Genomic DNA, 12,205 nt, shown 5'->3' with positions numbered 1-12,205 from the left:
TGTGATATGCCAATAGAAAACATAACACTACATATTTGCTAAAATTAATTTATCTTATTTTTTAATACTAATTAAAATATTTACTGTTGTTTGGCATTTATATTTTTTGTACTGACTCTTACAATGACTTAAAAATGTAAATGGTCTGTTATGCTTCTTCTATTCTGGAATTGTATATTATTGTTTCAGTTTTATAGCTGAATGCATTATACATTACAAAATATCAGTCACTTTAGGGAATTTAGTATATAACATTGTGTGTGTTCTACATCAGACTAACCCTGGAAATCTTTTTTTTTTTAATCCAATAAAATATTGACCAAGCAATAAAGTGTAAGATATCCAATAGATTAGAAAGGCAAATATCTTATGTTTGCCAACAATTTCTGGCATGCATTTCATTTGCTTGGTACTTATTGTGCTTTATCTTCTGGGTCAATGCTTGTAAGCTGAATGCTTGTAAGCTGTAAAATGAAAATTTTGTTTTACCACAGCCTTCAGCCTAACTATTTGTATTCTATAAAGTACCTCACACATACTTTGGTGCAGTGTTGGTGAATAAGTCATAGACTTAAAGAAGCTCTTAAAAAGCTTTTTCATTTATTGTTATGTGCTCAAAGCTGTGGGAAGGTATGTTAGGGGAACGTGGCAGTCCGGGTTTTTGAAAAACAATGAGGCAGCACAGACCCCGTGGTTGACAGCAGTTAATGCAGCTGTCTCTGTCTGAGCTCTGTGGGTTATTTGATGCATCTGCAATCACTGGAGAGAAAGTGAAGTTAAAGTGAAGGAGAAAAAGACTGGAGGTAAAATCAGGGGAAAGTCTGTATTACGGCAGAGCTAGTGCAGCACAAACGGAGCATGGCAGTGATGGAGCAGAGATGCCCCTGGGTTAGGGTTGCTGCTGCTGAGGAACAGATTGTAGAAGGAGCACCCGATCACTCCAAAATGTGCCACAGATGCCCGTTGGAAAGTGGATTGACAAAGGAGCAGGGCTCATGGGCTCCCCACGGACATAGAGGAATGGAGGTGGGGACACAAGCCAAAGAAGGCTGGCTGTGCTGTGGGACTGCATCTCTGCCAACTGAACACTATGTGGGTGAGCAGCGGAGACAAGGTCTAGGTAGGATGTACTGAGGCTTGTGGTTTTTAATGACTGTGATTTTATCCTTGGTCTAAACCTCTTTAAAGACTTATTTATTGATGGATATTAACCTCCACAAGAACACTATTTTTTGTATTTATTTACTTTAGTCTTTGAATAAAAGGCACTGAGCACTGTTGCACAAACCTTTGCTTGTCTGAGTCCTCATTGCACTTGTCTATCCTTGGTTTCATGACTATCAATGACCAAGGTTAAAGGAGTTGTAGACAACCTGGGAAACACAAAAATACAATGACATTCAGTACAATGAGACAATGAATAAATCACTTTACATTAAATACTTAACAATATCAGATGATAGCAGTAAAGAAATACATATCAAAAAGGCTTATGTAGTTCACAGTACAGCCAACTGCTGAGGTAACTCCTGAGTAAGAGAGAGCTTTGCTACTAGCATCCTAAATGACATCTAAAATAACAGTAGAGTGTTTTACCATGTTAGCCATAGATTGATACAGGAGGAAGTAGGGTGAAATGACACCTTTTATTACCTAACTAAATAGGTTACAAATGCAAGGTGAAACCTTGCCTGATGAAGGGGCCTTAGCTGCCTTGAAAGCTTGCATTTGTAATCTATTTAGTTAGCCAATAAAAGGTGCCATTTCAATCTAAAATAACAGTAGAATATAAATATATATAGAATATAAGAACACAATAAATTTGACAAATGTGAGAGACCATTCAGTCAATGAAGCTTGTTTGTTTAGATAATATACAACATTACACCAATTAGAACATTGTAACATTACAACAACTACAACAAGTACAACAATTAATTTCATAGCTGAATCAGACATCTTACAAGGCTGCACAGTCTGACCTGGTTTAGAGGTTTCATAATAAAGTTAAAATTATTGCATATATACAAATGTCAATAGTGCTTAATTCTTACTTGTGCTTAGTAGTGTGCCTCCTTGCTATTTCACTGTGAACGTCTTTCTGTAGTAAAAAACTCAAGGAACAATTTTTTGAAATAATTTAATCCCATTAGTTTCAATAAAGCAGAAATGCTTGCTAAGTAACTAGATATGCAGATATGTAATTCTTGTAATTTGCAACATCGGGAATAAAATATAATATTTATCCCTGCCTACTCAACTTTGATGTTTTGTTTTTCTGTAGTCACCAGAAGTAATGTAAACCTTTATTAATCCTTCTGTTTTTAATTAGTTTTCCTTATGATGTTAGTATTGGTGATTTAATGATGTGTTTGCACAAGTTCATTAATAGTACATATTTTCAATTATTAGTTCTGGCCTGTCCAAAACACTCTTTCCAACATTGCTTATATTAAATAATTTTCATGTTATATTTGCAAAAGTGTATCTGTCTATTGTTTGTTTCGTTCATATTGTTTTCAGTATTCTAAAATATACTTTGTTACATCCTCTCTGACTGCCTAATAGAAAGTAATGCTTGACATCTGTTTCTGTCAGACCCATATATATTCTTCGTTCTTATCCAAACGCAGTCTGTATGTGCTGAATCTACCGCAATGCAATTACTGCTTGTGTTTTAATTACAGTTCTAACACTCTTAATGTAGATGATTTCCTGTGCATTGCACAGACTTAGAATATTATCAATTTTTTGGACTATTAGTTTTACATTTACTCTTTATTAATAAAATCAGATATTTGCACATTCGTTGTCAAGCCTGAAATGATAAAGATAGCATCTTAATTACTTAATTGATATACTGTTTTATACAGCATATCTATATATACTGTAGAGAGAGCAGAACACTGTACCTGCACCTTCCCTGTCCTTGAATGGCTACCTGGTTCTAATATAGCTCATTGTGGCAATATGGAACCCTTCTATTACAGTGTATGTGTCAGTGCCCCATACATTTGTACCCTGCTATCTTACACCTAGGTTAGAGTCATATAGCTAGCTTTGTTACCCAGTGTTACAAAAAGACTCCAGACAGTCAAAAAGGTTTGAGCCAGCCACACGTATTTTATGATCCTGGCTGCAAAAGGTTAAAATAATTGAGTTGTTTAAAAGACTGAGTCCAAAACAGAACTGAATATGTGGAGGTACAGTGGGATGCAAAAGTTTGGGCAACCTTGTTAATAGTCATTATTTTCCTGTATAAATCGTTGGTTGTTAAGATAAAAAATGTCAGTTAAATATATCATATAGGAGACACACACAGTGATATTTGAGAAGTGAAATGAAGTTTATTGGATTTACAGAAAGTGTTCAATAGTTGTTCAAACAAAATCAGGCAGGTGCATAAATTTGGGCACCACAAAAAAGAAATGAAATCAATATTTAGTAGATTCGCCTTTTGCAGAAATTACAGCCTCTAACCGCTTTCTGTAGGTTCCAATGAGAGTCTGGATTGTGATTGAAGGTATTTTGGACCATTCCTTTTTACAAAACATCTCTAGTTCATTCAGGTTTGATGGGTTCCGAGGATGGACAGCTCTCTTTAACTCACACCACAGATTTTCAATTATATTCAGGTCTGGGGACTGAGATGACCATTCCAGAACGTTGTACTTGTTCCTCTGCATGAATGCCTTAGTGGATTTTGAGCAGTGTTTCAGGTCGTTGTCTTGTTGAAAGATCCAGCCCCGGTGCAGCTTCAGCTTTGTCACTGATTCCTGGACATTGGTCTCCAGAATCTGCTGATACTGAGTGGAATCCATGCGTCCCTCAACTTTGACAAGATTCCCAGTCCCTGCACTGGCCACACAGCCCCACAGCATGATGGAACTACCATCATATTTTACTGTAGGTAGCAGGTGTTTTTTTTGGAATGCTGTGTTCTTTTTCCTCCATGCATAACATCCCTTGATATGCCCAAATAACTCAATTTTAGTTTCATCAGTCCACAGCACTTTATTCCAAAATGAAGCTGGCTTGTCCAAATGTGCTTGAGCATACCTCAATCGGCTCTGTTTGTGCTGTGGGCGGAGAAAAGGCTTCCTCTGCATCACTCTCGCATATAGCATCTCCTTGTGTAAAGTGCGCCGAATGGTTGAACGATGCACAGTGACTCCATCTGCTGCAAGATGATGTTGTAGGTCTTTGGTGCTGCTCTGGGGGTTGACTCTGACTGTTCTCACCATTCGTCACTTCTGTCTATCTGAAATCTTTCTTGGTCTGCCACTTCGAGCCTTAACTTGAACTGAGCCTGTGGTCTTCCATTTCCTCAATATGTTCCTAACTGTGGAAACAGACACCTTAAATCTTGGGACAGCTTTCTGTATCCTTTCCCTAAACCATGATGGTGAACAATCTTTGTCTTCAGGTCATTTGAGAGTTGTTTTGTGACCCCCATGCTGCTACTCTTCAGAGAAAATTAAAGGAGGAGGGAAACTTACAATTGACCCCCTTAAATACTCTTCTCATTATAGGATTCACCTGTGTATGTAGGTCAGGGGTCACTAAGCTTACGAAGCCAATTTGAGTTCCAATAATTAGATCTAAAAGATTTGGAATCAATAAAATGACAACGGTACCCAAATTTATGTACCTGCCTGATTTTGTTTGAACAATTATTGCACACTTTCTGTAAATCCAATAAACTTCATTTCACTTCTCAAATATCACTGTGTGTGTCTCCTATATGATATATTTAACTGACATTTTTTATCGTAACAAACAACGATTTATACAGGAAAATAATGACTATTAACAAGGTTGCCCAAACTTTTGCATCCCACTGTAAGATGGCGGTTTTAAGGGCTGGTGGAGGAAATGATATCATCTGTGCCGGAACCAGAAATGACATCTTCAGGACCAGAAGTGACATTCTCGGGACCGGAACTGACATCATTAGAGGCACCGGGACTGGAAGTGACATCATCAGAGACGCCGGGACCTGGCGGGATTTCCCGGGAATGGTCTGCAAGGAACTGAAAGAGACAGTCAGCACACTCCGCCACCCCCTGGTCTGATGTAGTATTACAATTACTCAAGCCCTTTAGCCACCTCCTAATCATACGTGTGTGACACCAGCTTCACCTGGGAAACTTCCTAAACAATGTGCTTTGGTTGTAATAGTCTCACTAAACCCAGATGTATAATATATATGTCTGGAAACAACCATGAGTGCATTTTGCTTAAAAATGAGTGGGAACATTTAGACAGTTCAGAGTGTCACATTTCTAACCCAAACCAACACCTCAAGAAGGTGGCGCTCAAAGCAACGATGGTGATTTTGAACTGCAAAGATCATAGGTGCTAAACAAACCCTATTAGACATATAAATGTGTGTCGCATGTGCAGAGAGCACATTACACATTTTAAAACTAAACATAAGCTGTCAAAAGGAAAACATCAGATTAGCATCAGATTATAAACTAGCATTCGAAGATATCAATGGACAAGTGGTAAACATTAATGATATATAGTTGCAGGTGATGTGTGCGCTCTCTTTTGCTCAGTTACAACAATAGTGTACAAGCCAATGTAAGTTTGAAAGAACTGACAGCTATGGTTCTGAAAATGTGAACTGCAAAATATGCATTTGAAATAAATGGCGAGTCACACTCCGTCAAAAGGACTGCCATTAATAGAACTGATAATGAAGAGCCACGGAAGATGCTGATTTCAGTATCCAAAACACCCGAATCAGCAAACCTGCCTAACAACACCAGTAAAGCACAGCCAAGGCAGCACAGCACCCACTTTCTGACTCCATGTCTAAACGAATAACTAAAGGAATTTAACATTATTGTCTAATTGAAAATGCAAACATTTGTGACAAAATAGCCATACTGTTTTAACCTGTTATTTATCCAATATACCACAATGCTTATCTAAACTCTGCTGTTATTATGTCATATAGTGATGCAATAGATGAAACAACAGAAAAATATTATAGAAAACAGAGGCACCAGAGAGGTGTGGTGGTTCACTGTGCATTTCGTCTCCACTGTCTCAGTGCTCATTACGATACTCTAATAATCATCAAACTTCAGCTACCTTGTGCTACTGAGTTCCAAAATGGATAACAGCAATTTTATTTTTTTGATTTTCTCTCAGCATCAAGTTTTTTGTTCAGTATCTTTTGCTCTCTTCTTTAAAAATGTAAAATGTATGGACATGAGAAATTGGGATGTTTTAGTAAAAAGTCTAGTGGGTGTAGCATTTGCAGAACAGGATTTTGCTGCTATTGACTACACACTTTTTTAATGGGTTGTCCCCAGACGTTTGAGAATTCCATCTGGCCCTGTGAGACTACAATGGTAGTGGCATTTGTTAATCGGATGTCTGAGAAGTACTATGTAACTAACTGAGTACTTTTCTGTATACAATACTGTATATATATTTTTAACCAGGAGCCAATATTATTATTTAACTGGTGCTCCTCATTCATTAATATGCTACTTACAATTGAACTTCAATCAGACTTAATGTAATGCTTTGGTCTGTAATCTTATACCTTTACAAAGGTCTGCAGAGTTTGAATAAAAAGAATTATATTAAGCTGTGGTTTCTTTAAACATATTATTACATACAGCATTGACATTTACAGGTTGAACATTTACATGGTTGATGCAATGAACTAAACATTTTAAAAATTGTAAAGAAATGAACATGTGAAAAGAAATAGTATGGTGAACTATGTACAATGTCCATCTCTTCTATGTTCTGTCCATTTGTGTCTTCTTTACTGAGAGCTGCACAAGCATTTAAACTTACCAAGGTGTCACTCCTGGTTTATGTTGTACCCAGGGCTTATAGTGGACTGGTACACTGTGCCAGCACTTTCCTGCTTTTGCTTTGCAAACCAGAGTGAAGTGGGATATTGCAGTATTACATGCATTTCACCATCAAGGGCTCTTCATCAACCATTCTATTGTTAGTGTACCTGCACAGTCAACAGTCCATGGAGGGAAATCCACAGGGGACAATCCCTTCCTTTTAAATTGGTTTGTTATTTTATACCATATTACAAAAAATAAGAATAGGGAGTACTGCATTTCCCCAGTCATGGTACTTGCTGAGCACATCTTGTTTGAGTTTCACCAAACTTTCATCCTTCCACTTTGCTTCTGATAGTGGCCTCAATTTGCTAAAAGTGGTAGCCCCATTCCTCTGTATGATTATGGCCCTCAGCTTGGTCAGGGACAATAGTGTGTTGGCATATATCTCCTTTTTTCTATAACATCACCAAATTTTAGCTAAATTAGTCAAAGCGTTTTTGAGAATTTGGGATATTTAGTTTTTCTGTTGTTGGGAAAGGTTATCCCTAAATATTAATATATGAAATTGCTCTTTCTTAGCAGATACATAAAGCCATAAATTTACCATCCTGCCAAATTTCAGTTTTTTAAGTTAATGGGTAATAGTGTTTTTGTTGAGTCAGTGAGTAAGTGAATAAGTCAGTCAATCAACTATGCATTTTATCTATATATATATATATATATAGTATATATTTACATATATATATATATATACTGTGGCAGGCAGCCAGGATACATGCCCGGCCCGGGATGCCCCTGCTGCATATGTTCCGGAAGAGCAACCATGGGCAACTCAATACTTCCCTTGGGATGCTTGGTGGCAGCCTCCCTGGCCGGCAGTGATACCTCAACCTCCTGCAGGGCTCCATGGGAGATGGAGTCCTCAACAGACCGGTTGGGAGCTAGGGTGGCCGCCAGGGGGTGCTGCATGGATTCCACAGCCCAGCTGGACAACTCCACAGCCCCGCCCGGAGGTGCAATCAGATGCAGGTGATCAAGCACTTGGAGCACTTCTGGGTGGGCTATAAAAAGTGCCAGCAACCACCACTCAGGGGCCAGAATTGGGAGGAAGAGGTTGAGGTTGCCTGGTAGGAATGGTGGAGCCAGAAGAAGGGTTGGTTGTTTTGATTAAGTGCTTGGGACTGTGTATTGCCTGTGGGGATCACGGGGAAGATGTGCCCCACAGGTGAAGAAAAATAAGTCTTTTGGGTTTGACACGTGCCTCAGTGGGAATCTGTGCCAGGTCAGGAACCTATATAGCGCCTTACTTCCCAATACATATATATGTACTGTATATATACTGTATATATACAACTATGTACATATATCTGCAGTTGGCTGGCACCCTGCCTGGGGTTTGTTTCCTGCCTTGCGCCCTGTGGTGGCTGGGATTGGCTCCAGCAGACCCGTGACCTTGTAGTTAGGATATAGCAGTTTGGATAATGGAAGGATGGGTGGATGTACATATATATACAGTAAAACGTTGATTATCCATTACTCGATTAACTGTCAGTCTCCATTAACCATCAAGCCCACCCAAGAAAAAAAAAATCGAGCACACCAGCGCTTACCTAATATTGTACTACTAATGCCCGTGCAGTACACCCCAGGTTATGTACGTTGGATCAACTCCCCCTTGTGTTAGCGCGTAGTGCTCTTCCTTAGCACCATGTATCATGCCACATTTTGAAATTACAGTGTGAGTTACATACCTTCAGTTTTAATAGCATTTTGTAGCTTTTCACTTTTGTTATAATTAATCTACTGGATTAGAAATGAGTACATTAAAGGGTCAGCTCAAGTTGGACGGTTGGGAGACAAAGTCAGAGAGGCGAGATTGCCTTGGTTTGGACATGTGCAGAGGAGAAATGCTGAGTATATTGGGAGAAGGATGCTAAGGATAGAGCTGCCAGGCAACAGGAAAAGAGGAAGGCCTAAGCGAAAGTTTATGGATGTGGTGAGAGAGGACATGCAGGTGATGGGTGTAACAGAACAAGATGCAGAGGACAGAAAGATATGGAAGAAGATGATCCGCTGCGTCAACCCCTAACAGGAGCAGCTGAAAGAAGAAGAAGAATCTACTATACATTGTTATGGGCAATAAATGTATGAATGTGGTGTTAGAATTGTCACAAAAAAAATGAAATTATTAAACATGTACAAAACAGCAAAAGTGCCTCAAGTATTGCTTCAATTTATAGAGTAGGAGGAACAACAGGGACTTATGTAAAGTGTAATCCCTTCAAAATTTAAAAACATGTCGATTTATGTTAATGTTCTTCTGTATTGTAATTTTCCTTTTAAATTCATTTATATTATGTTTTGTTGCAGGCAGCTTGTGCGGGAGCAGAAAGGGTGGAATGAATGCTGTAAGTGATGAGACTGGTTGAAGGGCTTCTTCTCTGTAAGGGGAGGACACGCCTCTTATGAGAGGAGTAACGGGAGAAGTTAACAGGAAAAGGAAGGTGTGGTGAAAGGAAGTTTTGAGTAGGGAGTCAGGAGACAATAAACAAGAGTGTTTGTGGTAAAGAGAAATAAAAGAACATAACTGGCAGGAGATAACTTAATTGATAGGGAAAGCTTTCTTTTATTGTTTTGTAGGTGTACTCTGTAATCTAGATAAGAAAGGGCACCATTTCTAAACATAGAAAACTGTAGCACCTCTGAGTTGTATTTGTTTCGATGTAAACCTCCACAACCATGGTGCCTTCACAAATATACAGATTCCCCCATGCCATGGGCACTGATGTACCCCCATACCATCACAGATGCTTGATTTTGCACCTTTCATTGATAACAGTCTGGATGGTCTTTTTCATCTTTGGCACATAGAATCCAACGTTGACTCACCTGACCTCAGAACACGTTTCCACTGCCTTTCGATCCATCTCAGATGAGCTCGGGCCCAGAGAACTCACCAATGTTTCCACACAAAATTTATGTATGGCTTCCTCTTTACATAATACAGTTTCAGGGAGCATTTCTTGATGTAGCGGAAAGTACTCCCAATTCTATGTGGCTATGTCAGTCACAGTAACATGGCAGTTTCTAATTCAATACTGCGTAAGGTTTCGAAGGTCACGCATATTCAGCAGTGGTTTCTGCTCTTGGTTTTTATACACAGAGATTTCTCCTGACTTCCTGAGTCTTTTCACAATGTTATTAACTGTAGCTGGTGACAAACCTAAATTTTTTACTATCCTGCACTGAGAAACATTGGTTTTAAATTGACATCTAATTCTCTCACGAAGTTCAGCACAAAGTGATGAGCCACAACCCATCTTTGCTTGCAAAGACTGAGCCTTTGATGGATCCTCCTTTTATACCCAATCTTGACACCCACACCCGTTACCAGTTAACCTGCTATTTGAGGAACATTACAGAATGTTACCTTTACAGTCTTACTTTGCCTCTGCCTGTGTTTTGCAGGCATCAATTTCTAAATTTGAAAATGTTTAACAAATTTAATTAAGTTTGTTGGTTAAAACAGTGAAAATCTTTTCTTTGTCCTTATGCCTGTTAAATAAAGGTTCAAGTGAATTACCAAATTACAGATTTTAGTTTTTATTTCATTTTTTGAAGTGTCAAAATGTTTATGGAAATATATATATTGTAAAAGAAGCACAAGACAAGCATAAAGGTTTGGGGTTTGAGCCCCGTATACTGTAACGAAAATAAGGTCTCTTTTTCCAGACAAACTCATGAAAACAATAGACAAAATGGAGGGGTTTGGACGGAAAATAAAAAGGGGTGGACCGGAAATCGGACGTGATGGATGCTGGGAAGTCGTGGTGGTGTATGGGGGTTGGACGTCATCATTGGGGGACCAGAGGGAAGAAGGGAACCCGGAAGTGCAGTCCTTTGTTTAGTCCAGGTCGTTTTATGGTGGCGACGTTTCGTCTTTTCTTTGGAACGAGAGAGAGAGGTTAGTACGCTGCCTTTGTCCCCTGGCCAGGCTTGTCACGGTGTGCGTCGGGTCCTTAAGCTGCTCCCGATGCGCTTGTGCATGACAATATACACACATAAAATATGTGCGTGTTTAAATGAATGTATGTATGCGTGTGTGTGTGTATATATATATATATATATATATATATATATATACTATATATATATATATATATATATATATATACTATATATATATATATACATATATATATATATTGTCACAAAAACGACCATAAGACATTAAGAAGGTTTGGGACAGCCACCCGTATAATTGTTCCTGGCTGCAAAATTGATTCCAAAGGGTTGTCATGTTTACATAACAGAGTCCAAAACAGAACTGCCTCTCTTGATGCAAGATGGCAGCTTTAAAGGCCAGTGGAGGAAGTGATGTCATCATTACTGGAACCGGAAGTGATGTCATTGGCTGCCCCAGAGCTGGGTGGGATTTCCCTAGAATGGTTTGCAAAAGATTGAGAGGGAAAGTTAGTGCATGTCGCCACCCCCTGGTCTGGCATGGAATCACATGTTTTCAAGCCCTTTAGTTGTCTCCTAAACACACGTGTGTGACAATATATACAGTATATATATATATATATATATATATATATAAATACCCCCAGATCTATCGTTGGCCAGCTATCGCGCCCCCCGCTACATCGCGGTTTTATTAATACTATTATTATCACTAGGGGGCTCCACCCCCTGCTCGCTTCGCTCGGCCACCCCTTCATTTGGTTTACCGGATAAGCAATTTAAGGAGATTGTTATTTTCATGGGAATTGTTACATATCCTTTATTTTCATTTTTACTCTAAAACTTTTGTAAAAACAATATTTGTCCTTTTTTCTTGCCCTGGGCGTAGTTAAATCTCTTTCTCGCGGCACTTATAATGCTCCCCGTGTTGTGAAGGAGGGGTCTGTATGCACGCTAAGCAGAAGTGGAGAGATCAGCTACTGGCTTTGTGCTGCTTCTGCCAAGATTGCTGTTCTGTTTGCTCTGTGCGTTCTGAAGGAGGAGGAGGAGAAGGAGGTGGAGTTTTGTGACGGCTGAACGCACGCTAAGAAGAAGTGCTTGGATCTGGTCACAATCGCTTCGCTCAAACCCCTCCTCCCCCAGGCGCGCTACGATCCTGCCACTTCATGTTGTGAAGGGGGGGAGCTGAATGCACGCTAAGGAGAAGTGGACTTTTTGCTGGCTCTCTGCTGCGTCTGCCAAGATGCTTTTTCAGCTTGCCTGTACTGCAGCTCTTATCCTGTCCCTCTGCCTTGTCTTGCATGAAGTTAAAATGTTTTATAATAGAGAGATGTTACTCATATCCTTAGCCTGACATCCACATATCATATGTGTTAACAAAGTGTGTTTTAATAAGTTTACATGTGTTTAAA

The sequence above is a fragment of the Polypterus senegalus genome, chromosome 7 (assembly GCF_016835505.1).
Source record: "Polypterus senegalus isolate Bchr_013 chromosome 7, ASM1683550v1, whole genome shotgun sequence".
Taxonomy (NCBI): Eukaryota; Metazoa; Chordata; class Cladistia; order Polypteriformes; family Polypteridae; genus Polypterus; species Polypterus senegalus.
This window is presented reverse-complemented; position numbering follows the sequence as displayed.